The sequence below is a fragment of the Nipponia nippon genome, unplaced genomic scaffold (genome assembly GCF_047370975.1).
Source record: "Nipponia nippon isolate SJK-2023a ecotype South Korea unplaced genomic scaffold, ASM4737097v1 scaffold_18, whole genome shotgun sequence".
Lineage (NCBI taxonomy): Eukaryota > Metazoa > Chordata > Aves > Pelecaniformes > Threskiornithidae > Nipponia > Nipponia nippon.
The window spans coordinates 9090967-9118842 of NW_028262334.1; the positions used below are offsets into that span (position 1 = coordinate 9090967).

General features: G+C 41.0%; 1 protein-coding gene across 6 annotated transcripts in view; it reads right to left on the reverse strand.

Moving 5' to 3' along the window:
* ZDHHC8 (zDHHC palmitoyltransferase 8) overlaps positions 1 to 27876 on the reverse strand; it is a 117888-nt gene that overhangs the window by 75892 nt on the left and 14120 nt on the right. The window contains exon 1 of one of the 6 annotated variants that reach the window (XM_087754617.1): positions 2859 to 2878. The exons of the other annotated variants lie outside the window; for them this stretch is intronic. The gene's annotated coding sequence lies outside the window, so the exon portion shown is untranslated. Of the gene's footprint in view, positions 1 to 2858; positions 2879 to 27876 lie in introns of those variants that run through there. 6 annotated transcript variants of the gene reach the window in all.

A 27876-nucleotide genomic window follows, 5' to 3' on the forward strand; every position in this document is an offset into this window, starting at 1 on the left:
ATAAGAATATTTTACCTTGATTACAAATGAAGTGGCCAAAAGGGGCTTGTGTTTTTGCCAATGTGCTTGTGCTACGGTAGAGATATTCAGGGATTGTCTAGTTCTACAGAGCTGCTTCTAGAATTAAAGCAACTCTCTAACGCTAGCGTGACGCCTTTGAAATTAAAAATATACACACGCTGACATGTTTTCAAACTTGTCAGTTCCCATCTGGAGCAGCATTCACTCATCTCTGCCTTCAGCTTTAAAAAGAGTGCTGTTCCCGGAATCACAAATGGAGAAGCACTGTGTGCACAACCCTGGACCACACAGCCCAGGGATGGAATCCATTTGAAAAGTGCAGCAGAGACAGCAACTGCATCTCCGTCACACTGAGAGGGACTAACAGAAGCCTGACCTCCCTCTCTTTCTGCCCAGGCTCCCAGACAAAACTCTCTTCCAACTGCTCTCTGATGTTCCCAACTCCCAGAGGGATATGTGCTCCCAGGTACGTGGTTTTTAGGCCTTTGGGAAACAGAGTACAATTGAGGGGTACTAATAATTGTGAACAGCCAGTTTGTACTTAAACAATTACAACAGATCCACACAGCTGCTTCTTTCCCCCCTAGGTTTTAAAGCACCCAAGCCACTGAAAATTCTTTGTTCCTTACAGCCTCTCTAAGTGCCTGTCCCACAGTCTTAGCCATCTACAGGTTGCTCAAAATCGTCTGTAACATCCCTTCATTTCAGCTCCTTCCCCTTCAGTTCTACCACGCCTGAAGACCATTTAAGGCAGCTAAAAGCATACAAAGGTCTTACTGTTCTCTGAAACAATCTCAGAGCTGGCTTTTACCTGCAGTCAAGCATGCAGGAGATGATCACGAACCTTGTTTTGGCAGCTGTTCTGTTTATTAAGCTACTTTTACTCTTCCTACAAAAAAGGGGTTTGTTTCTTTCATTCCTCTTGTATCCTGAACTTCGAAATATAGGTAGCCTCTGTGTCAGTGTCACCACTACCCTGGAGCCTCTGAACTAGCGTTTTCAGGTTTTCCGTTCTCCTGGCTCTCTTTGGTGCTTTACATCCATTGAGCACTGGACAATTCTTCAGGGCAAGGATTATGCATTGCTTAGCACATTTTATCTCCTCTAAAGGACAGGATAAATAAGGCTAATGTTTAAAAAGGGACATGGTAAAATTCAGGCCCCCAAAAGTTTAGTCCATTTTTTAATTTTCATGGGCTACTGATATTCCTTTTGCATTCTTTCACTGTTTTACCCTCTCAATATCCAACTGCACCAAGCATACACTCACACATTAAACTCTCTCTCCTGTAAACCATCCACTGGGATCTCTAGCTCCTGTGATGCAGCAAGTCAAGCTCTTTGAAAATGTTATGTTCTTTTACCTAGCCACTGGATCACAAATCTACAAATCTGTTTATTGGTTATTTTATAGTCATCCTTTAATGTAGAAGACAAGCATTACTGTAAGTCAATACTTACGTGAGACATTAAACACACTCCCTAAAGACTTTGGACAGGTCCTTTTAGGCTTTTTTGATCGACTTACATAGCCAATATATGACAAATAAAAGTCATTAATTCAAATATAAGTCGATATATATAGCACCTGCATTTGGGGCGAGGGAGGAGAATACTTAGTTCTATGAGACTGAAACTGTAATTTGACACTAAAATAAAGGCGTTTCTGATCACCCTCCAGCTAAAAGGCTTGACACTGAGAATTGCAGTTTAAGCAGGGACACAAATCACTGGTACATTTAAGCACTATTTACTTGGCTGCCCTATGCCATTGAGGAAGTTATATGCTACGAACCACTCGCATGCCTGGTTGCATTGCATGGTCATAAAGGAAATAATATTACAGAGCAGAAAAACACCCCGTTACAATCAATTGACCATGCATTTCGTCTCCATTTAAATTTGCAGGGCACCACTTTGCTCTCAAGAGGAGGTAAAATATATCACCAGCCACCTATACAGAATCCTCCTGCTTCTGAGATCAGTTTGAAGCCCAGGAAATCCAGAGGAGAGAAACAGTAGTATTTAAGCTGAAGAGTGAATCTCACCCTAGATAAAGCTAATCCACTCCTGGCAGGTCTGACTTTTATCCGTAGTTGAAAAGATACTTTGAAGACAGAATGTTTTTATTTAAAATGCATCTCAATTCTTATGAAAGACCATGCAAGGCAGGATGTCTCCCAAACCTCTCCACAAGACACTGATTTTCTTTACAAATCAAAATGAGGACTGAACTAAATCCTGGGATCTGGGTAAATCTTCTGTCCAGACAGTTTTGGCGTTTTTTGCTCATGAGTAAATCACCTGGAAAACTGGGGTAATAGTGCTTCCTATTTCCTATACTTTCACCAATAAATGGTTGGGTTTTTTTCTGTGGTGGAGGGAGGAAGGGAAGAAAAAAAAACCCAAAAACCAGGTGGCAAGTTGTAAGAACTGTTCCTACTACTTATCTGTGCTTAGTAGGACAATTTGCTCGTACCTACTGGACCCACATAAATCATCTGAAGTGCTTTCAGGTGTTGGCCTCTAACGTTTGCCTCAATTTACAGTATCTATCCTGTAAATTCTGTCCACCTGACTGAACACTGCCTCCCTTTCCAGACCTTTCACTCCTGTGCTTTAAGAGGGGTAAAAGTAGAAGAATGGTTCAGAATATCAACCGTGAATTACAAGAAGCATTTCCTTCAAAAATGGCACGCTTGGTAACAGCTAGTTTTATGTTGAGCATAACCTACTTTATTAATAGAACTACGAACTTTAGCTTTCAGCTGGTAAGCAAGGAATTATTATTATTAGAATCTTGGTTTCTAAAGACTCACTAAATTTCCAATTTTTACCTTTACATTTAGACACTGTTGTTACAGGAAGAAACTTGGTACAGATCACCTAAGGCTGAAAGTTTTGTACTTTGCAGGCATACTTCTTGGGAAGAGAGATGAGGAATTAGGTCCACCATTGTCCTCACCATGCTGTCCCTGAAAGAGAACAGCTGGGGTAAGCAGAAGCTAGGCAGACTGAATCTGATCACAGCTTGAAGTGGATGTTCTTTAAAAACCCCAATTATTGCATTATTTTGTGATTAGGGAAATAAGGCCTGCAGTTTCAAGATGTAGGCCAAGTTTTCAATACTTAAATGCTAAATTAAGGCACTCTGTTCTATATTGGTTCAGGTATAAACTCCAAAAGTAGAATATTCAATTATGTGTATGATCGATATTTAGTGTCAAAGAAAGCCCATCGGGTATTTTGTGGGTTTTAGAAACAGATTTACAGTCTTTTAGGAATGAAGTACAGAGATACAGACCCTCTCCGGAGAAACTGATGAATGCTCTGAGTACTCCATGAGACTGAAGCACGGCGTTTAGGACTAAGTTTCAGAGCATCTGAGATGTTAAAGAGGATTTATTTAGCTCTTTTCCAGATTTCAAGTCCAGTGAGTAGGGAGAGAGGGAGAGAAGATTAAAAACCACAAGTTTTTCATTTGTCATCTTCACCCAAATGCACATACAATATTCTGTAGAATCTTGCCCAGCCATCCTGATAAGTATCACTGGAAAATGTCCTAAAAATTCACTCTGATCTGCTTTCAAAGTTTAAATCTCTTTATTTACATATACAGCTAGCTATATAAGTGATAATTTTGGAGTTATGACTCCAAATGTATCACCCATTCAGCTCTGCAACACCTGGGATCTCTTACCCTATGGTCTATCTCTCTGCAGTCAGACAGCGAAGTCAGAGCCTTTGATCTGAACACGTTGGCTGTGGCTGATAGCAATTTACTGCCTGATCAGCTTTTCCCAGATCTAAATTGATAATTTCCATTCAAGGAGTAGGTTTAAATCTCAACTGTTTGAGATGGTTTACAAAAAGACAAAATAATAGCTGAGCTCTCAAGGAAGCAGAATTACTACAGAGACTCAGAAGCCTATGCAAGATCTTATTTTGTTCAACTGCATTGTAAATCCACCCACCATCCCACAGAAATAACAGATTGCACTATTCTGTTTCTTGGATGAGACTTTCAAATGCTTTCTAGTTGGCCAAAACATGCTCCAAGACTTTTACTAGCAACTTTAACAGCAGAAAAACTGACACGCCTCTGGTAGCATTGAGACCAGTCCCAGTATGAAATGTATAATAAAGCACTCGGCTTTTCAGCCATCCAGGCAGTTAAAACTAAACATTGCCAAATAACCATCTTGAATGTGTTAGCTAAAAAACCCCTGGCCAGTAAGTAATCTGCATAGTAAAACTGGATGTTAGCATGAAGCTTGCAGATATAAACAGTATCCACAGATATGTTTCAAAGTACTAAATTTCACTAAAAGCCCTTATTTTAAGTATAGCGCTCCCTGTAGATAAAACCTCCCATTCCTCTGTTACATGGTATATTATAAAATGAATATACAACTTCTATTCTGCCAAATCATAAAGCATACATTTGATTTCCTGAACACTAAGGTCTGCAACATTAGAAAGCTGATCAGCAGTCCTAAACCAAACCCGTCCCACTAAGACACCTTCCTGTGCTCTTCTGCAGAACTTTGTCACCAGAATGAAGACACACTTTTGAAACAGCTCCTTTTTAAACATATCCTCTGGAGAGCTTGCCCCAGGATAGAGCTGTCTGAAAATACAGGGGTCCTCTCTCTCCGCTGAGCTAGTCCTTCAGTACTATGCAGTGTAAACTGCAAAGTCCTACAGAAATCCGTTGAAGAAATAACATTACTTGGTACCTAGTCAGAACATGTATTTCCTGCTATTGAGTCAATTAAGTCTTGTGTTTCTCCTGACCAAAAGGCAGCAGCTGGTTACGATGATCTATTGACTGAGATTTGTTTCAAGCTTCGCACACTGCAGCCTCCACAGCCTAACACCTTCCTCTGTTTCATTCCACAATCAGAAGATTAATATAGCATGCAGGGTCTCTGCTAGGTTAGGAAGCTAGAGTAATTACCAGTCATTTACCGCTAATGCCTATACAGACTCTCTGGGTACTTTGCACACTGTCAGAAAAGGTATTAATTCAACTCCTGCTTTTTGGCTAACTAAAGGCCAGCAAGCCTGCCGTGTTACAGTGAAGAGCCTGCTTAAATCCCACTAAAATTAATCGGTCTAATGCACGCCAAAGAGTTAAGCACACTGAAGCCAGAGTTTCCAAGAAGCAAAAGTATTGCAGAGGCCTTCCTTTAATGCAGTTTTTTCTCAGGATGTCATCAGCCTTCCAGGGCAATCTAAAAAGCTGACTACAGAACAAGACCTCTAGAACAACTCCCACCTCTAGACATCAAGACTTCAGTTCAAAGCCTTGACGACATCAGGGATATACAGGAAAGAATACATGGAGTTTTTGAGCCATTTCCCACTCTATCTGCCTTTTTTCCCCAACAGATCCTGAGAAGTTAAAATTTGCCTAATACCGTTTCAGATATTGCTTGAAGAAAAACACTTTTGCCAAAGCATAAAGGATAAATCAATCTTGCAGAAGGTTTTTCTCTAGCTATAACTTTGCCTAGTATAACCATTTTCATCGCAGTCCCACCTAAAATTACCCCTCGTGAAGCAATACCCTTTTAAGAAAGGCACTGTACAAGCATATACACTCTTGAAGTGTTTCAGGACTCATTGCAAACAACTTGAATCATAGCCAAGAATGTTTCTTTTAAAAATTCCATTGCTGGCTTGTCCTGTAGCATCTCGCATGCATGGACTCTCCTTACAACCATCAGGGGAATTTTATCACCAATAGAATACTGAACGTAAGCACAAAGCTAACTATAGCCTGTGAAATAGCCTGAAAACAACAGCAAGCTATCCACTGGAAAGTGTTACAGCTAGTTAGTCAGAGAAGGGGAAGAAGAAACTGAAGCTTTTTTGTACTGCATACAAAATGCAGTTCATCTGGGTCTACTTTGCTGCCAAGATATTTATCATGGCTGAGTTGGGTTTTGTTTTTCTCTTCAAAAGATTAGTGTCCAAGCATATGAATACATGGTATTTGTTTTGCTGTCAAAACATAAATACCATGTGTTTCATCCAGCGACACAGTACACTTCAAAGATTCATCAGAAATGGAAGACATACCATAGGCTAAGCCATTTGTCAAGTAGGCAGCAGAGTCTGGGGCAAAATTTCTGACTTCCAGCTCAATCTCTGAAGACTAGATATTTTATACTCCGCAAGAAAGTACTGATACATTCTTTGCTCTTCTGTTGTTTGAGACCCACTCAAAGTCTCCCAATGCATGTGTTTTCTTTAAAATTTCACCCCCATCCCTAACTACTTTCTCAAAGGGAAATGTCAATGTGAAGAGGCCTTTATATTTGCTCGATTTATAGCCTTTTATTAGCTCCCCGTGCATGTCACGCCAAAGGCTGTTTTTTTGCCAAGTCTCTTCAGTCCCTGCTTAAAGCAGAAGCAGATGTCGTACATTGTCAGCACAGAAATACATGTTCTGATTTAAGCCACCCTATCCCATTATTTATAGGTAATTTCAATTCTTGCAGGAGCTTGAATATCAGTTTCTCATGGATAGGGCAAGAATTGCTTAGGAGTTTAAACTGTCTTGTTCCCAGACCCCCATCTCACTGTGACACATTCCCTCCACACCTACTCGCAGCCCAAGACCAAGCCCTCCCATTTGAGAGCAAAGCTGGGCAAATTCTTCACTGCAGCAGGAGAAGATCTCCCCTAGCAGCCCAGCCCAGCCCGCTGCCTCTTCCTATGCTTCTGCTGAATGTTCGGCCAAAGCCCTGTCTTTTCACCAAGTACCGCACAATTAAATCGCAAGGCCATCGCACATGCTGATCGATTATACAGTATGAAGGGTCACCTGACAAAGAATACCACTAAGGTGTGTTCCAGCTGCACACTTTCCTCTACTCTTTCTTCTACATATATAAAGACCTCCTACACTTCCACTACATGTTCATGTCTGCTAAAATTTCTTTCTCCTCCTTCAGAAGTGATTTCTCAGTCTTTGTACAGCACAGCCATGATAAACAGCATGTGTCACTCCTCAAGGACACAAGAAGAGCGAGCCCCATTCTTTTCCAAATGCTTCAAAATCCTGTTGCCAAGTAAAGCCTGCAGCTTCAGCGCCAGCAGCGCGCAGCTCCTGGATTAGCAGTTAACCAGCTCCCAGCCACTGGTAGACAAGCTTTGTGCACATACATCCCTTGATCCTTTCTCAGCCAGCCAGCCAGCTCACAGCACATGCCAACTTGTGTATTGTTAATTATTCCTCCTTCCTCCCTATATCCTTCTCATTCAATGATCCAATTAAGCTCAGCTCTTAAAGAATGAGTAATTTGCAGCACGATTCAAAATAAAAACATTAAAAACAATTACTGGCTATATCCAGCAACATCATGACCCTGTTCGAGCTTTCTTAGCTGAGTTTCCTATCCTGCATATTGTTCAGACATCCACATCTTCTTGTACTCCTTTGGACCAAAGGCAAATGGTACAGTGCAAAGCATGAGCCCCTGAACACACCTGTAACACTGGCATGGCCTCACTTAAAGATTTTCCATAGGATCAATCACAGTAGTTCCAGTTGCTTTGGCATAGATCTCAGATACACATGCTTGGTGCTTAAATTCGGAAAAACGGACCTCAGCCATCAAAATTCACCCTAGAGATTTTATTACTAAGAGAAGAAAATACAGTTTCCTTTTCCAAATCAAACAAAATTCTGGAGTAGTTTCAATACTCAAGTCAAACACCTGAAAAGTTCAAAACACTGTCTCCAGGGTGGACATGACTTTCACTCACACATCCCCCATATGCAAATTATTTAAAAGACCATTTAGGTGCAGCAGGAGGAGGGAACAATAAGCTGTGCTGGGTCAACTACGGTAATGGAGAAACAGACAGAAAGTAGAAATGCAGGTCCATGCTTGATGGGTTTATAATTGCACGAGATGAGGAAAAAATTAAACTGCTGACTCTCCTGAACAAAGTATAATTGTCCTACTTCTGTTACAGGTTTCCTGGGTGTCTGTATATATATATGTATGTATGTATGTTTGTGGTGTGTGTGTGTATATATATGTATGTTAGTGCTGCATAAACCACTGAAAACACTACAGAGAGAAGTTGATTTTCCTGCTTCCCTCCCCAGTCACCTTAAACCCTTACTGAAGTGCCTTACAAGCCCCAGGAAACCAAAAGGCACCCATAATGACATTTTCTTAAGTATTCTGATTCCAGAAATGTTAATGCAAGAAACTGGGTCCTACTCATAGCCCATTTAAACCTCAACCAATGGATCTAGCAATCTTTTTTAAGTAACAAGTGCCACAACGAGAGACAGGATCACTCCTCATTTCTTCGTAATATTGAGGCCGCCTGGAATTGAGCTCTGCAGCAATGTATTTCAACTGATGTGTTATTGGCACAGCAAGCTATTTAAAGGTTTTGACAGTTACGAATTTTGCAGTAATTTTTCCCTGCAGTATTTTCTGATATTTTCTGCATTCCTTCCCCTTACTTCCCACCTGCCTCCTCCAAACATCCCAGCAACTGAACAGCAAGTGTATCACGAAGCTACATGCATCTTAAACCTGCCTAATAGACTCTTGTGCAAGTTACTAAGAAGGACGAGCGGCTCAAAAGCAATAACCTTCAGCAATATAAAGTACTGGTGTTTATGCAACAGTTTCCCCCCCTAAGAGCATTATATAAACACAGTGTTCACAAGCCCTCTGCATTCAGTGCCTGTCAGAAGAGTGAGGCATCAGCGGCTCTTTGACTCCCCAATCCAACACATCTATAAGCTAATTTTACACCCGAGACTGTTTAAATCAAGAGTTATGACACATGTGACAACATACACTAGTGTTCCAGCACTGCCTCTGATACAACTCAAACCTTATGAAATTCTAATTTTCAGATGCACTTTGAGGACATGCACTAATTCAGACCCAAACCTACCTGATTGCAAAGAAACTATTAGGAGTATGAAATCGGCCTGGTTAATCAGGCCTATGCAGATAAGAAAACATTTTCCTAAAACGTGTCCTAAAAACATACTCCCATTTACAACATACTTGCAAAACAATCCGATATGAAGGAAAACGATAAATCATTCCCTTAGTGTTCTAACCGGGCAGACTGTTTCATAGCTGTTTTCCAGCAAGGGAGTAAATTGCCAGTTTTGTAGCTACATCTGTGGTGTTCTTTGTTAGAAACGCTCCTCCAGTATCTCAGAAAACAGCAAATATGTGAGAGACACAGGAGGAGGCAGATGTTGGCAAAAACAAATTTAAGAAAAACACACAAAGAAATCCAAAACATGCAAAGTCTGGCAGATCTTACGTTTTATACACCAGTACTTTGTCATGCTTGCTTAATGATGGTTGTTAAAGAAGAGGGGAAGGATGGGAGTATGAAGAACAATAGAAGCCTGGCCCACAAGGAGCGGGACTGAAGTCTAAAATAAAGGAGAAGCAAGCTACAAGAGAATCCAGATGTGGCCCTGCTAGAAAAAACAGACAGATGCTTAACTATGTCCCTTCATCATCTATTTGCTAAAAATATGGGCCAGATCCAGAACTCTTAAAATGACTGGAATCGCTCCAATTAAATTCAATAGGCTATGGATCAGATCTTTAATTGGGCCAAAAGCAAGCTCACCATTTGTTGATCAAAACCAAAGCTCAACAAAAGCTTTCAACATACGTAGTTTTCTTGGTAAGGACAGACGATTTCTAAATCTCTTCGGAGTTCTTAATGAAAAAACAACCACCAAAGCATATTGTTGGCTGATTCACTCGTGTCCCCTAACTAGAGCTTGAGAACACACAAAAAAAATCTTTGTGTATCTTTTATTTAACGGTATTTATTGTACTGTTGTCATTAAATTGAACCAATAAATAAGAAGTTATTAATACAAATAAAATTTCTGAAAACCTGAAATCATAAAAATCCTTTTTAATTAGTAACATATTTGGATTATCTTCGTGAAACATTTCTCCAAGTAGTGACTTGGACAAAAGGCTCCACTTACATATAGTGGTTTTCTTTTTATTTGTTTAGAAAGCTTTACAACTATGGTCTGTTAGAGATCTTGAAAAAATAGCCTCCCCATAATGCACCTATTCACTCAATTTACAGTCCTACTAAAGCAGGGCCTTATTCCGCAAACACATTCTTTGTGCTCCCATATCTAAATAATAGGGTATTACCGTAAATCATGCATGCCCTAGGAAGAAACTGTTACATTTCCAACGCAAAGTGAAGTGCCAAAGAGACAAAATATCCTCCCAAAAAAGAAAACGCTGTTTAGCTTCCATAAGAACGCACAGTGAACTTTGCACAGTGGACTGGCTGGCACAGAGGTGTATGGTCGCTGATACTAACACAACATCCTCAGTATGAAAGTGAAGCTGTTTCTTTCACTGAATATTAAACAGCAAAGTATTGCACCACCTCTAGTCCTTCCCCTAGAGGAAGATAAATAAATGTTGATGTGAAGTTTCCCTCCAGAAAATGTTTTTTTAAAGTATGCTTTTTTAAAAACCATGCTGTTAAGCTGTCTTATTTCTACAGCACGAGAAACAACTCTTGCTATAGAGTTCTTGTTCCCATGGGACAAAATATTCAGACTTGGCCTCAAAGAGGGAGACCTCCTTACCTGCACAATTTGTGCAGCTGTTAAAACCAGTTCAAACCTCTCCCATAGACAGATGCAAGGTGAAACAGACTGGCAACTGGATTGGTCATCTATAGGAAGCACGTCCAGTAGAAGAAAGTATCTTCAAAAGGATCCTCAGGCCCAAATGGGAGATTGTGCCAGCCTACTTTTGCCACCTTTTGAAGGGGATCATTTCACTAAAACCAGAATCAAACTCTTTCCACACTTACGCTGTTGAATAGCAATGCAAAATAAGACAAGAGCGTTCCCTGGCCTTTGATTAAGCCCTTTATGAGGGATAGGTTCTAGTGTAACTAGAAAAGTAAAGAAAACAGCATGACGTTCCTTTTTTTGTGACTAAGGAATTCTTTTGTTGTTTCTCTAGACAAACGGGTTACAAAAAAGGGTCCAAAGTTAGTCACGCACTTGTATAAAATTGTCTGTTTGCCTCCTAATAAGGCAAATTCACAAGTGGAGAGAAAAGATGAGCTCTCTTTGGTCTACAATGCTTTCAGTAACTTAAGGGGAAAAAAAGTTGCATCAGTTAACCTACAGAGCAGAAACAAGCTAGAGAAGGGGCAGGGGACTGTAGGGTCTGTAAAGCAAGACCCTGCCAAGTTTAGCTTTTTCTCGGTTCCAAAACATTCCAGTACTCCAGGGTTTTCACTAGAATAACTCATTGCAAATGAAGAATAGCATTCTAGCATTTTTATGGTCACACCTGCACACACATTTAGGAGGTCCATTTCCTGCCTGACTGTATACAAGCACAGCGAGGCTCCTGATTTTTTTATTGCTCTCCAGACAATATTTTTACGTTGATGGAGAAATAAGATGTACAAGATGATTAAAAAAAGAAAAGAAAAAAGAGAACTGAAAGTTATACATTATCCTAAATGCCGGTAGTTTAGGAAGTGTCTATGATTTACAGTTAGGTAGCAGAAACACTTAACGTGAAGAGAGCCATCTTTGCCAAGAGTTAATTTTATAATCAAACTGCCTGAAGCTTAGGCATTACAGGACCTGTAGCATTAAAAAAGTGGCAGTCATCCAAAATACTATACAGCACCCAACAGATCTTATCTTCCAGATGTACACAAGCATCTTTTGCTTAATTCCTCCAGCCACTCAAGATTCCTGAAAAGAAAACTGGCCAGGGGGAATGAATGCCGGTCAGGATCCTCTGCTGCGCTCCGCTCCAGACGCCGCCTGGCAGCCTCACAGCCGGAGAAAGAGCCTGCCTTCCTCTGAGGGAAGAAGTGCAGCAGAGGAGCTGGACATCGCCTTGCGGCTGGAAGAAAGGGGAGGAGATCTTGGCTTCTTTCACATTCTCTTCATAGGAACAGGGATTTCCCATGGATAGGGACACATGAAACAGCTTGACAGCTGGGAACAACTGACTGCAAGGAAAAGGGAGACTTCACAGTGGTGGAGACCACTCCCTCGATCATGGTGTAGATATACTTTAAATGGAGAGAAATCAACGCCATATAAATCCTGCTACTTAGCCTCAAAGCAGTTCCACTATTGCTGCCTCTCTGTGTTTTTAACCATGATTTCTTAAGGCTTCTCCACTTGTAACAAAAATAGCCTTTTAAATACGCCAAATGTGCATGGCAAATATATTTGGCTTCTACATTTCATTTTATAAGCAAAAAATGAGGAAATGGGACTGATCTGTGACAAACAGCAGGACAGTCCGTGTTAGCATGCTCTCCCTCCTGTGTAAATTTTTTCAGGAAAGGACTCTACAGATGTAAGGACTTGGGAAAGGATATTCAGCATAGTGTCAAGAGAAGCAGATTTTTGACAACAGCAGTAAATGAAATGAAATATCTCCCCATCATCAAAGCTGTCAGCCCCTTCTGAAAAAGAAAATTATTACAAAGATACAGAAAATTTTACAGGAGGACCAGCATCACAGCTCAGCTTTGTGAGGCAGTATCATTCCCTCCTCATATCTCTTCTACAAACACAGGACTATCAAGTTGATTGAATTCTATTAGATGTGCCTCTATCCCCGACCACCACACTTTAAACTCAGTTAAGGTAGAGATCCAGTAAGTTTTCTTTAGGGAGATTTCAACCTCTTGCTGCCCCGCTACCCTGCACTCTTCTGGAATCTCAGCATTGGCTTATCAGCAAGATGCGATGAAGCCCGGAGTAGAAGATACAGGAAAATATCCTTTGTGGGCGGCCGCACCATTGGCATAAGCATCTCTTCACTTCTTGAAATTCTGTGATTTGTCTCATCTTGTTTTCCTCAAGTTCACAAGCCAGCTTTAAACTGAATTTTATGTCCTTTCCTACTTATACAGGAAATACGCACCTCCAGCTGGTTAGTATTAACCAATTTCCCTAGTTAGAACCAAGGAAAATCATTTCAGTAGCGTAGCTGCATTCACAATAAGAAACTCGCACTTCTTAATATGGTTCATCCCTTATACTATTCTAAAAAGGTCTTTCCTCCTAACTTAATTACTTAGAAGTGACTCTAAGTCCAGCTCCCTCCAGCAAGCCTGAATTTAAATATACCTCAGTCTGGTCATTCATCAGCTGCATTTCTGGTGCTCTGCAAAGCACAACAGCTTTTCTTATCATTTCTGATTAAGTTAGAGGCTTCTTTTAACAGCAGGCAAAAAAGTTTTGTAAATTGAACTGATGTTCAAGGCCCATATTAATATCGATATTCAGCAGAAATATACATGAACTCTATTTATTCTTACCCTCCAGTGTTGCTCTGTGCCATGAACAACCTCCCAGCCAAAAAGTAAAACATTTCCACTTCCAAAGCTTGGCAGTTTCCCTTCTGGATTGCCCACAAAGAAGTCCACACAATAAAATTAGCCTTTCTGTATGCCAGAGGAAGAAAAGAAATGTGAGCCCCCACTTCAGCCATTCTACACAAGATTTGATGAAAATTCAAAACCATACAAACCAAGATAATTATTTTAAAATATTGAGGTACACTGTTACTCAATGGAAAAAGCCATGCAATTCTTCGTATATTTGGTACAAGCTCAATGATTATTCCAGGACGTGAAATTTTTACACTGCACGTTCCTGGAATGAGTTCTTTTAGAAGTAGAAAGTTACCATTTTTTCCTCTAGAAAAGTGATGTTTCCTTTAGCTGAACCACTTTATGACTGCAATAAAACACTCCAGGGTGCGGTAACAAACTGTCTAATAATCACCACACCTACAGATGAATGAAGTCAGTGTGTCCCAGCACAGATTAGGTGTGGCCAGATTGGACAACATCATCATATCCTGTTGTGAATTACTACTTAATAAAAAAAAGCATAAAAGGGGGTGGGGAGGGTTAAACAGTGCTGAACTTTAAAACAACTCTACATGTACAGTACACAGCATGGCACGACAAGGAAGCAGACAGAAGGATCCATCTGCATGCTTGCATTTGCTTGAGAATGTAAAAAGTTTCTTGAAAAATCCTTTCCTAAATATAGAATATGCAGACTTTTTCTTCCCTTTTCATCCTGTTCCCCTGTCAAAAGAGATTAGAATAACTTTACTTTGATGAGATGATTCAACACTTACTGGGCTTTTACATTTCAACAAATAAATTACATTAGAGGGAGGAGAGCAAGCAATAAACACGAGAAACTATTATAAACCCTCCTGAAGTCAAGGCAGCGCTTAGTTCAGTTCAGTTTGGTACTGGAGATCATCGTGACATTGACCAAATCTAGCTCTGCCTTTTTTGCTGAAGTAAAAACAGGGTTTAAGTTTGTATGAAATTTACATTAAGACCAAGCTCCAGACATGCAGGAGTCTAACGGAAAAATCCCACGACTATTGAAAGTGTGGCTTGGCATCTTACAGAATATTGTGCTTCATTCTGAAAGTTTTCTTTCCAAGAAAACAAAAGCAAATTTTGAAACCGTCAAAGTTGTCCCACGGTAGAACTATCCTTCCCTGACTGTTCATCTAGCTAGAGTTCAAACAATCAAAATTGAACTCTTCACTCATACAGAGAAAAGAAACAGGACTCCTACAAGAGCAAGCATGATTTAGAACTCGTGACTGCTTCACAACAGACATTCTTAGTTTAAATGTTCCTTTTCAATATCATAAATTTTTTCATATGTTTACACTCAAATCAATGTAATAGTGTCAACTTTGAGGGGTTCCTTAGAGCAATACTTCTCTTTCAAAATAACTGGTCCAAGTATTTGCTTCTGTCCTTTGGGGAATTACCAAGCTTTAAGCACATGGTTTGTTGCTCATGCAACCAGGAGACATAGAGGCGACAGCCATCAGTACAGACAAACCCACAATTCTCATAATGCAAACCAACAAACGTTAGGATATACAGAAGCGTAAATATCAAACAATTTAATTTCTTGTCTTCCCAAGCTCTTTCTTGCAATGGAATAAAGACATTTTGATTACACTGTTCCAGACTGGAACAGTAACCGCTTTCCCAGCAGCATGTCCTCCCATTCTACTCCTGTCCACCCTTCCCGCTGCTGCCACCAACCCCCATTTGATTCCCACAGGAAGAAAGTACCTTTCTTAGTCGTTTTTAAAAATCAGAATGTCATCAAAACCAAAATTTTACCAAATTTTTAACCTATTCAGCCTTCTCACACACACTACGTTTTTTATTCTAAAAACTTTTCTGAAGTTCTTTTATAAAACATGGGGAATTACATTTAGCAAAGAAAGTAATTATCCTTATCTCACAGCCTGAGAGACATACAGTTTGCCCCTTTTTTTTATTTCTTTGCTAATCCTTAGTTAAAAATACTAGAGGGGAAAAAAAAAAAGATATCTTAAATCTGTGCAGTAGGACTTTTAGGACACAATATCCTCCTTGTTTTATTGTGCCACAAGAGCATAGTGATTACTTCTTCCCCCCTTTCCATCAGGGACTGATTTATTTAGTTGATGAATAGCTTTGCATGCAAGAATTTGAAATCCCAGTTATTTCTGTCTCAAATAGTTGCTATGCTTGTAATTATTTCAAAGAATAATAATTACTTTCACCCAATCTATTTGAAGTTATTAAAAAAAAATAAATTTTTTGAACTCAAATGCATAAAACCACAACTTACAAAGTCGTAAAGGATTGCAAAAGGGTCAAACTTGTGAAATATTAAACATTCATGAAGAATGCAAGGAGGCCTAAGGTTTTGTTCTTAAAATATAAGACTTAGATTTATGATACCGCTTACTGCTTAATACATCATATGATCCCCTTTTTTAGAAGTGAGATGGACCATCCAAGTTAGTCCTGCAGAAATGTGACCACAAACTGAAACCCATAATTCTATTTGTAAAAATAGGCTGTGTGCTAAGATGAACAGACTTTACTGCAATTCCTGGGGAAGTACGCATTTTTCCTAATATTTCTGCATGCAGTAACGTCTCTTAGTCACTCTGAGATCAGCTGTGATTTCGACAATAAAGAGGAAAAATGCACCGAAACAACCCAGATCAATCCAAGGCAACCCAAATTGCTCAATAACTTTTAAGTTTTTCTACTTTATAGATGCAATATTGGATTTCTCACCTTCCTCAAACTAATAATTGACTGAGAAAAAAACAGCCCCAAGCCCAGCTCTTGTTTTCACAACTTGACACTGAAAGTTCATATTCATCATCATATTTTTTAAATATATTAAAGTGACAACCCTGCCATAAAGGCAACTGCTCAGAAAATTGGACTGCTGGAATAAAACTGTCCATGAATCTTTAAAGTCACTTGCATGTAACAAGACGGCCAAATTTAATCTCTTTATTGCCTGTATTCCCCAAAGGGCTGCTACTACTTTAAGCATGCTCGCTGAGCAGGTAGCTGTTAAGTATTTCTTTTCATTGTACCCAGTCAACGTGTGGCCTCGAGCCATATTTGCTGCATGCTATGCACACTCTGTACTCAATATAGAATTGTTCTCCTTCTGGGATGTTCTGTTATAATTAACTTCATATGAACGTTTTGCTAACATTAGCATTTATCATTATAACACCCCAGGAGTTATTATAATCTCTCCATCTTAGTCTGATTTTGCAGATGGGACCCAAAATGTTGCGTGTCCCCCAGAACCTGACTTTTCAGGGACCTCGGCATTTTGCAGTCAGTGAAAGCTGCAATGCAAACATAACGCAAAGCTGATAGCACTCAAAGTCCCAAGTATATTACACGGCTCTTCAAAAAAGTAACACTGCAATCACTACAAGTTGATTCAAAAACAGCTCTTTGCCTTCTCGCCCCCCCGCTCCCTGATTGCCTACCATAGAAGCATTGAGAAAACGCATGAGGAAACGTTTCTGCTCTCATTTCTGATGGAAGCAAGATCCAAAGCCTGGGTGAAGTGCCACATATGAGAAGTGCCCTCCCTGCCCCATGCCTCCTCCACAGCGTGCCTCCTTGGGACAGGGCAGTCCCGCTGCGGGTAGCAGAGCTCCCTGGGCAGCAGACCATGCTTCCTGAGCGGGAAGTATTAAGAGACTGTAGTGGTCAGCCACTGAACACAATCCCTGCTGCTCTTTGTAGAGATTTAAAAACTTGGCCAAGTTCAGGAAGATCTTCATGAGGACAGAAAAAAGCCTAGCACAAAAGACAACTTGTTGTCCCATTTCAAGTCCCTAAGGTTTACTCTCCCTGAACTTGAAGTTTCTGATAGGCAAAACATTTTTTCTTAACATCATTCTGGTTTAGCCTGAGGACGCACAAAATCCCTCTGTGTGAAGCATATTTCTTGACCCAAATGGCTCGTTTCACAGAATTAAAAACTAAGGTCTTATAATGGAAGTGTTGGGGATAATTACGATTAAGGTAGCTCGCCACTGCAACCTGTAATTTAACTGACGTAACAGTGATTTCACGCACAAGGGAGGCTCAGGGCATATTTTCACGAAATCTTTATGCCAACACCACTGGCAACTGCAGAGAGAGCAGTCCAGCCCTCTTTGCTACTGGTTACATAGCAAACTGAACCGGGGAAACATATCTGGATGAAAACCAGGACCACTTTGCCACAGGAAGAGTAGTGCTGGCACACCAAAGGTGTCAAGGGCCACAACAGGGGAGAAGGTATGGTACTTTTTCAGAAGCAGCACAGGGTAAGCCAGCTTCTGCCAATCATTAAACAACATCCAACAACGGTTACACTTTTAGTAATTTCAGTCCTTGCTTCTGTCTTCAACGTGCTCAGGTTGGTATGCGTTTTGCTGCTTGAAGTCTTGCTTTGCCGTGTTTTTCCTGCTATTCACATAGTTTCCAAAGTGGCCAGGAAAGATTAGAAGATGAATAGTCTACATTTTATTTGTTCAATTTCCCTACTTTTGGAAGCTTTTCACACGGAAGTGAGGAAAGCAAGTTTAAGAGACAGGAAAGACTGACTGAGGGCTTGAGAAGCATCTGAAAGTACTTGCTTTTAACAGGACTACATTACAACTATTTTTTTTTATTCCAGCAGTCCAAAGCTGGGCAGCTTTCTACTTCTAATGCAAGCCTTGCTGTCAACATAGAAAGCTCCGATTTGGACAGGTGATCTGCTCTACTTTGACAGAGCAAAATAAATAGAGAAGTTAAAAATTATATGTTGGAGCTCCTGTCTCCCAGGCTTCTCATGAGTTATGAATGTTAGAAGGAAGGGTTCCCGCTCTGAAAGCATCTCTTTAAAAAGTAGTATGTAGAACAAATAGTGGCTTCCTACAGCTTTAGTCATCTGATTTCCAGACAAGCTTGCTACTCAAACAGAGGAACGAACAGCAGCAAATTAAAGTGTCACTTCATGCCGTCGTTGTTCTCTGAGCCCCAGCCGGAGCTCTGTATTCTGCTCCCCCGTGCCTGCGTGCCCGTCCCAGGCGTCGCAGTTTGAGGGCCTGCCAAATGAAGCTGCTTCGTAGGGCACTCCGGCAGTTGGTGAAGTCCTACCCAAACCAGCGGGTGAGGAGCCAAGGTTTTACAAAAACTGCAAGCTCTTTTTCTTAATTAAAAACATACAGATCAATAGTCACTCTTCTAGATATACATAGCATTGGCTTAATTAAACCAGTTGGTTCTTTTCTTTCCACAGCAATCAATGAAAATCATTTTCATTGATTAACCCAACAGCATCCTGACTCTTAAGATTTTAGTTTAATGCTGAAGCATTGAGCAAGCAAGGCAGTATACATGGGAGAAGAAAACCCACGTGTCTTCCATCCAGGGAGAGCAATTATTTAATTTTAAATCCTGTTTGCTTTCCAAACAAGGCCCTGCTGAAAATAACTATGGGCCATAATATTTTTTTTGTTGTTTTCAAAAGAACACTTGGCACAAGAGCTTATCAAGGCCAAGTACTTACTCCCTTTCACCACAAAGCAGATACAAGAACAAACTTCCCGCCAAGTAAATTGCATTTTTCATTAAGAACATAACTTTTTGAGGATGTGCATTTTCAAATTTTGTAACTAGAATATAAAAACCATGCAGTACACACTAGTGATTGAAGAAGCTGCAAATTGCAACACAGAAATCCCCAGTCCTGGTCTCCATCCATACTAGCACCCACTTAAGAAGATTAGTTGTTCACACAGCCAGAGGAACGAGACTGATAATCACTGTAGTGCACTTTATCACTTAGGTTTTCTTTGTTGTACCACAGATGCAAGAAAATGGGCCAAATATAAAAAAATTAATTTGTTCTGTACACATTTGCTGTTCAGTTATGGACCAGGTATGCAAAACCCCCATATTGTAACTAGATCTCTTCTTTGTATTAAATATCGTGACAACTTCAGTCCTTTGCATTATTTGCTTATTCAAGACTTCGTAATTCTTTCAAGGTGACACAAAGAAACACATCAGTTCCCCTAATAATCCAAATACTCCTTTGCACTACCTTAAATCAATAAAATTGCTTGTATAGAGAAAGAACTGAAGTCAGCAACAGACGCATGAGAGTCACTTAATTTTTCTAATGTGTTTTAAAATAGCTAATACAGAACAGGGTTTTTATATAGCTTGGCACATGTATGAAAAATGTTTAAGCCTTAGGATCTGAATTTTGATTAGCCTCTTCTTTTGGACCTCTGACACAGCCCACCTGTCTCTGGTCACTCTGGATCATATTTCTCCCCAGAAACAAAACAGGATGCAACAGGACAGGCGCTCTCTCTTGCAGCCCAAGGACTTCAAAGAAAGGTCTCTCAGGCACCATTCTTGTGGAGCAAAATCTCCCTGCCAGCCCCCTGAGCACCCTTCTGAAATTGCCAATGCCAAATAAAGACCCAGAACAGTGACCAAAGCACTCAGATTCACCTTACCTCTCGCTCCTCCTCCCTCCTATGCAGGTTTGTCTTATAAGCCAGCAAAAACAATTGGTGTGAGGAATAGCACTGCTCGTTACCTCATTAAAAGAGCACAGATTAAATACCCAGTGGTTCCCAGTCACTTTTCCCAAAAAAGTGTTCATCTGGGCCTCACCAGTTTAAGCAAAAACCACTCAAGTGAACAGCAGGGATAGTCCAGTGCACCCCAGAATGAGACAACAGCCTTGTGCATTGCTGGGTGCTCAGAGAAGGCCAGAAGCCTGAAGTGGAACTTGGTACACAAGGGTCATCTTTGGCTGCTTCAGAAAGCTGCAATTTCTGCTTATAATAGCACAAGTTTAAGGTGCCTATGAGTCATCTCTATGCAATACTACCCTCCCTTTCAGCAGGTGATGCAGGGTGCCCAGCCATCTGGCTGTGCCTCGGAGAAGCTGCTGCTGCTCTCAAAGTAATTTCAGCATGTAAAAAGGGAAGCAAGGAGTATAGCAAGGAAGACGAGCCCTTTGCACCATACAGCTAATCACTGTAAAGCCCCAACCAGACAGTGGTCTATTAAAGGCAGCTAGCATGCACACACAAGGACATTCCCTCCCCCAAAACCAAAGCTGCTTAAACAATCTTCAACCTGTTAATAAAGCACAGGGATGTTCTTCGAAAGCAAAGGATGAGTTTGCTCCAGTAGGATTTTTATGCTTTGCTAGCAAGTTATTGAATGAGCCAACTAGACTCACTGCATCCAATTTAGGCTTCAAATATTCAATATATTCCTGGCAACAACTCTCCTACGTACCAAAAGAGCTACTACTCCAGCAGATATTAGTTCCAGTTGTAATTCAAAAAAGTAGTTCATTAAAACGCTGTCATGGTATGATAATAGTGTTTTCAAAAACCTGTAAATCATTTAAAATGCTTACATTCTGTTGAAATTCAGAAGGATTTAACTACTACTAATATTAAGCAGGGCTGGCCAAAACACTGACAGAAAAGTTGTTCTATACCCCAAATCAATTCTCTTCTCCAGCCAGCCTTAAGAGTTCATTACCAGTATTAACTTTTTGACTTCATGAGATTTAAAAGTGAACACAAGATAGGCCCTTTTCAGAGGCACACTGGAAAACATTGCTGTTCGGTTCCTGCCAACACGCACTGAAGCAAAATTCTACATATTCTACCTACGCTAGCTGCACCACCAGCAAACTATCAATTGCAATAAAGCTTTTGCAGTGGGTTTTTAGATTTGGGAGAGCAAGGGAAGAGAATGCCAAGTTTTCAGTATCAACCGATTTCAGGGAGAAAGAGCTGACAAGTCCAACATTCTGAGCCTGGAGAGAAAAGGGAGAGTGAGCACTGACCCCTTGCAAGCCATGACTAACCGGGGCAATGGGATATTCACATGGGCAGGGAGAGCAGACACGGTGAACTGGCTTTTTAAACCATTTGGGAACTGACTGTGACTTCAAGCAGCAAGTTTGACCCAAACAACTCCAGTCTTGCACTATCAAGATTATCTGGTCAATGTTCAGCATAATTTTTGTGTTTCAAATCAAACTTCTTTTATTTTAGGCTTCAATATCTTTCTCCCTGCTGTGGAAGATATTTCTGTCAAAAAGTGAGGTTTCCAAAACTGTCTTCTTGTTAATGAAGTGAGGCATTGTGCATCAGGCAAAATGCCCTTCCTTTTGGAAAAGAAGTGTGAAGAATAAAAGATTAAACCCACTGCATTAAAGTGGGTAGAAAGCCTGTCAGCATGCTAAAGAGCAGCTTATAGCTCACTTAAATTTGCTCCAGGCACTCACAGCAGAGTTATTACTCCAGTCCAATGTAAATAACACTATTTTCTTATACTTGGGTTTCTTGCATCTAAAATATTAACCAGATTTCAAAGTTGACCTGGAATTAGTGCTTCACAGGTAGACAGCACATTAAAATGGTTTCCCATGAAGCCATCAAGCTTAAATACAGATGACCTAATATAATTGGTGATGTTCAGAACACAGACCAGATGTTGATAAATCCGATTACCACAGAAGTACATGAGTGCCACAGTAACTAGGCTCACTTTGTATCGTATGCTGAGGAACAATTGGTGCTCAAGCTCTTAGCTTAGGTGGCATTAAATAGGCAGTTTCTCATGGCATTAACTGTTAGTGCCAGCCAGAGTCTGACATAAATACATATTTAGAGAGCATCGGCTTTTTCTATCCAGCCATGAGGCACTGGAATCTTAGAGAGGAGCCTCGGCTCATTAGACTGTGCTATAAACATATTTCCAGGAGTCTGCATACTGTACCAAAATAAACAGAGGCATTAAAAGCAGTTCTCTGATATTTTTAAAGGGGCCCAGGAAGGACAGTCAATTGGGTTTACACCCAATGCGTTTTTCCTCGTTATACAAGGAGGTGATCCGAGAACTCCTCTATATTAAGATGAAACAACAGATTTCATGAGCAGATGAACAAATGCCTCTCAGGGATATGCATCCTGCATCCTCGTGCAACATCAACCCCACCCTAGCAATCACTGCTCAAGCTCTTTATGACTTTTTCCTTTGTATATTGCCTTTGTATACATATATCTCAAAGTCTCCTCTACATCCTGCTTCAGAATATTATCTTATAACCCTGAAAAAACTCTTCTTCCCCCAGCAGGCAAACAAGGGAAATCGTACCTGAGACCTGGCTGAACAGTTTTCCAATGAGGATGGCAAACCTGGAGATCTGTCCAGATGTAAGTGTTGAGTTCACATGAGAGCTATTCCCTCAACAGGGCAATAATCCACGGTTTCTTTCCCATGCTTAGGCACCAGCTTTCTTTTGTCATCTTATGGGTTTCAGTGCCCTTCTTGAACTCGATAGAAATGGGTAATGGTTTTAAAAGTTCAGAATGGAAGGAATGGACAGACAAACGAACATAATAAACTCTCATTTCTTTAGGAAGCCAGGCTACAAACAGTAAAAGTGTTTCAAAAAAATCCAGAATGCCATAACAGACTTCCTCTAGTTTCCTGAATGATACAGCGTTCGTGAAGAAGTAGCTATTTTCAGCAGGTATTTATGCACACAAGGTGAATCTAGCTATAGGCACTAGTCAGGTTTAAAAATGTACTACTGAGTGAAGGTAAACCCTGCAGGGCTTAGGAGCAATAGGTAATATCTACTTACCTCTGCATACCTTCAGCACTGAAAAACAGCTGAATAATTCTCACTGAACACATGTTCAGAACAAGCCTGGCAACTCCTTTCTCTGTCCACTGCTTGGTCTTTCTTGCTATCACAGTAAGCTCATCACAAGCAAGGATCGGCTGTTGACAGTGAGCGTTCAGCCTGTGCCTACATGCATACCATAGGTTTTACAGCCAAGTTTCTCTACTGATACCTAACCCTGCCCAGGGCGTTCAGATCAGATGGCTCTGGGCAGTGCCACCAGATCTCTTGGCATCAGGCAAAAACAGTGCCAAGAAGACGTGCTCGTACATCTGTACAAGGAACACAGAAATAATTTACAACTGTGTTACCAGGATGATTAGCCAAAGGGGAAACAGTTAAAATATTACTGGTTGGCATTATCTCTAGATAAGGGAAAAAAAAAGCTAGCAGACCAGGGCAAGTACTAGAAGATGGACACATGCCACCTCCATTCTGGCACGGTGAAACACATTGCTGTCACACCTCCCGAGTTTAGTGCATAACAGTGTCATCTCTTGACAGGTGTAGTATGAGCAAAGGCAATTATGATGGAGTGCTTCAGGGTGGGAAAAGAAAAAAACTGTGAACTAGGCTGAAGCTTTAGTATTTCTGCTCTGGAAACTCCATTTTTCACAGAGCTTTGGACCTAGTCACTTTTACTGACATTGACAGAAGATTATTCCTCCTTGTCCCTTCCTGTGTACTCTCCTCTCCCATAATAGGGTACAGCTGCCAAAGTTACCCAAACATATCCCTGGAAAACTGTGGTAAATGTTTCCTGTTTTGTCTCTCTACTACATGGATGGTAGTGTATGCAGTCTCCACACCTTTAAACCTCTTCTTGCCCCCAGAGGAGAGGCAGATATCCTCTGGAAAGTTGGTTCTAAAAATCTCAGCCCTGTAACCAAAACCCAGCATTCAACAGGCATTAAACCAAAAAGAAAGCATTGAGTTTTCTATGAGGTTAGCAAGAGTGACGACCCCCAGACCATGACAGAGAAGCTATTAAGGAAGCCATGCAAACGAAGATACTTGAGTCACATCTGAAGAAGCCACATCAACATGACTTACAGAATCACAATGGAAATTCTGAGGAATTTCATAAATCAGAGCGAGCCATCGCAGCACTCTCACATCAGATAATTTTCCTGAACAGTGTTTGTTAAGAGCTACTAAAAACTATAGTTCATATGCAGAAAAAATTAACTAAAGCCATTTTCCTCGCAACTTGTTTGACTGACCTTGGTGCAGCTGGGGACGATGAAGGTCAAAAGGGCTTTTTTTGTTGTTGTCACTAACATTGCTTCATCACAGCCTCCTTCTCCTGTGTGTAAAGATTCATATAAATGTAGAACTGTTGAAATATCTATGTAGAAATTATTATTTTGGTGGGGGTTCACTTTACATGCCAAGCTGGTGGCAGCCGGCCTGCGGGGGCTGACTGTGAGGAGAGGCTGGGGCTGCCCCGCGCCGGACACGGCCGGTTCCCGCCGGTTCCGCGGCCCCACCGCAGGGCGCAGCGAGGCCCTCAGCGAGGCCCTCAGCGAGGCCCTCAGCGAGGCTGGCGGCGCCTCTGGGAAAACGCCTTTAAGAAAGGGCGAAACCTGCGCGGAGTGAGGAAAAAAGTGTGAGGAAAAAAGTGTGAGAAACAGCCCTGCGAGCACCCAGGGCTGAGCTCAGGGGCTAGAGCAGAGATTCCCCCGCAGCCTGGGGAGAGGGCGGCGCTGGAGCAGGCAGCCAGGCTGCAGCCTGTGGAGGACCCCAGGCCAGAGCGGGTGGATGTATCCCGAAGGAACTGCCGCCGGGGCAGAGGAGCCCACGCGGAGCAGGTCTCCTGCGGGAGCTGCAGCCCGTGGAGAGCCCACGCCGGAGGAAACGCGGGAGGAGGGAGTGACAGAGAGGGGCTGTTACGGACCGACCACAGGCCCCCGTTCCCCATCCCCTCTGCGCTGCTCAGGGGGCAGGAAGAGGTAGAGGACCTGGGAATAAAGGAATGAAGCTGAGCTTACAAAAAAAGGGGGTAGTGGGGGGAAGGTGTTTAGTTTTTGACTTTGTTTCTCACCATCCGAATTATTTTAATTGGCAATAAATTAAATTAATTTTCCCAAAAGAAAAGTCTTGTTTTGTCCATGATGGTAATTGGTAAGTGAACTCCCTGTCTTTATCTCAACCCACGAGCTTTTTCATCTTATTTTCTCCCCCATCCTGTTGAAGGGAAGGAGTCCAAGAGTGGCTGGGTGGGCGTCTGGCAGCCAACCAAGGGCAACCCAGTAGGGCTGGGTAAAGGGAGAGCCTTGAAGGGGAATTCGCCCAACCTGCTCTGTGCAGGGCTGTAAACGGTACGAGGTCCTAACACAGCAAGCCGGCTTTACATTGAAGGCTCCAGCACCTGGCACAATCTACCCGCGTGGAATATTTCCAAAATCTGAGGCCATAAACTGGCAACTCCATAGGAAACGTTACAACGTGAAACATAAGCAAGGGTGCATTTAAAACTGCTGTCATCACTAGCTGCGATCTTTCAAGCTTTCATCCTGACATTCACTACCCTTGCAATGCAATACTGAAGGAATGGATGGAGTGGTGACAGGTCTCACACAAAGCTCTGAGGAAGCAGCAGTTTAGAAAGAAGAAAAGATGATGCTTAAAAAAAAAAAAAAAAAAAAAAAAGATGATTTCACCAAAAATCATACAGCCAGATTTTATTAATCCTGACTGTACTCGCGGGATCTACAAAGGACTATGGACTATTGTACTTCCGTACATAGTTGTTGCCAATCACCTCTTTAAGCTAGAGACACTGCACAGAAAGTGGTCTTAGAGAAAAAGATTTTTTAAAAAGGGGGGAAAAAAATTCAAATTATTGGCTTTAAATTTATTAAGATACTGCACTTTAAGGGAATTCAGGGAAAAGAGATAAGGATTTGAGAAAGAAAAAAAAAAAAAAGGAAAAAAAAAAAGAAAAAAGGGCAAAACCCCAGAATTTGTTTTGAAGACTATTTAGAGTATTTTAAATTGCTGTGGAACATAAAATGAGCAAAAGTAACAGAAGAAAATATTGCCATATCTAAGTGCTATGTTTCCGTGATAATATGGAACAGCATCATATGCTGCAATAAAATGTTTTAGCTGATCATTTCTTGTCTTTTTGGCAGTCTGCTGACACACTTTTTAAAGTGTTAATTAAAAAAAATAATCAAATCAACACTACAAATTGGATAGACTTGTGCCCTACAAACAGTCTCTTCTGACCACTAATTTGTGGAGCTGGGGCTCAGCCAACTTCCAATGAATCTGTGGAGGGTTTCCAGCAAACTGTCATCGCAGCAGGACGCCGTTCTTGATAGGGGGATCATACACGGCAAGTGAAGTGATGCTGAACTGTCACTACACAAGTCTCTTTCATTGTGCCTGAATCTTCCTTTAAGGCTCATCCAGAAATGGAGATCGGCAGTTTATTTCCAGATACACATTTATAATATAACGCACCTAAAGCCTTGTCGTATCCACACGGAAGCATGCTTTTTGGATTATTGTCACATTGTGGGAGAATGACAAAGAACACTGGACCAGCCGTAGCTCTAGAACACAAACAGTTTTAATGTTTTTTTTATATTTATAGATAAAATAGGCCATGACGAGACCTGAACATGCAGTACTTTCCCCTGAGGGATTCTAATTTTTTTTTTCTTTCCATTTTCTTTAGTTTGAAATAAAGAATTTTAGATTTCAAATACATGACTGCATTTTAAGCGTGCCTAGTGCAGCAGTCATCCTGTGTTCATTTATTGATTATATTTTTAGGAGGCTATTTCCAAGACATAGTTAAATAAGTACAAAAAGAAAGCTACTCTGCATGTAGAATACTAAGAATAACTTGGAAATTCAGTGTAGAACTCTTGACTTTTGACAGGTTTCTGCTTTCTGAACGTGGACCCAGACAAGGCTACTACAGCACAGAGTAAAAATCAGCAGTGAGTTAGTCTAGGCCTCCCTTGATGTACCTTCCCTCCAACAAAATACTGCAAGTAAAGTCAGGGAAGTGATAGTCAAGCGTTTTTATGTTCTCCGAGAAAAAGTAAAATCCCTTGTGTTACTGCCATGGGAAATCAGAACATCCCTTACTACTCTGCAACTTCTTCCTTCGATACATTTCCTTTGTCTAAACATTAAGATGGGGGAAAATGAAATAAATCCTTGCCTGTTGCAAGACTAATTCACAACAGCAGTATCTTATACTCTCCTGTCTTTCCATCCTGTCCCCTACCAATTCAATGAGGGCAGACTGGTAAATTGCCTGAAGCGGCTTCTAAAAGAGATAATTTAGTTTGAATCACTGTTTTCTGAACTCAAAAAACAAACAGCAAACAAGACCTTTTTAAGACTGTCCCCCTGTGGAAGAGGGCAGACTTTCAGAGGGCAGGCTCAGTACTTCTTGAAAACTAGAAAGTCCAACTTGAAAACTGAGGAGTGAAGAGAAGCCTCTGAAGACCAGCAGCCACTGCAAAAGTTGATGGGAGTGTGTTCAGATACCTGTGGATGGCACTGAAAGTGCACAGGTAGATAGCAATGTCACATGATATTTTCCATCCTAAATCACTTTGCCAAATTGACTGTGAGACTGCCGTCTTTCTGCTAGCTCTCCCCTTCAAGCAAAATATTCGTCCCACTTTAAGGCTTTAACCAAAATGATCCAGATATTTCCAAGAGGATCTTGAAGAATGTTGTTCTTTTTTCTCTTG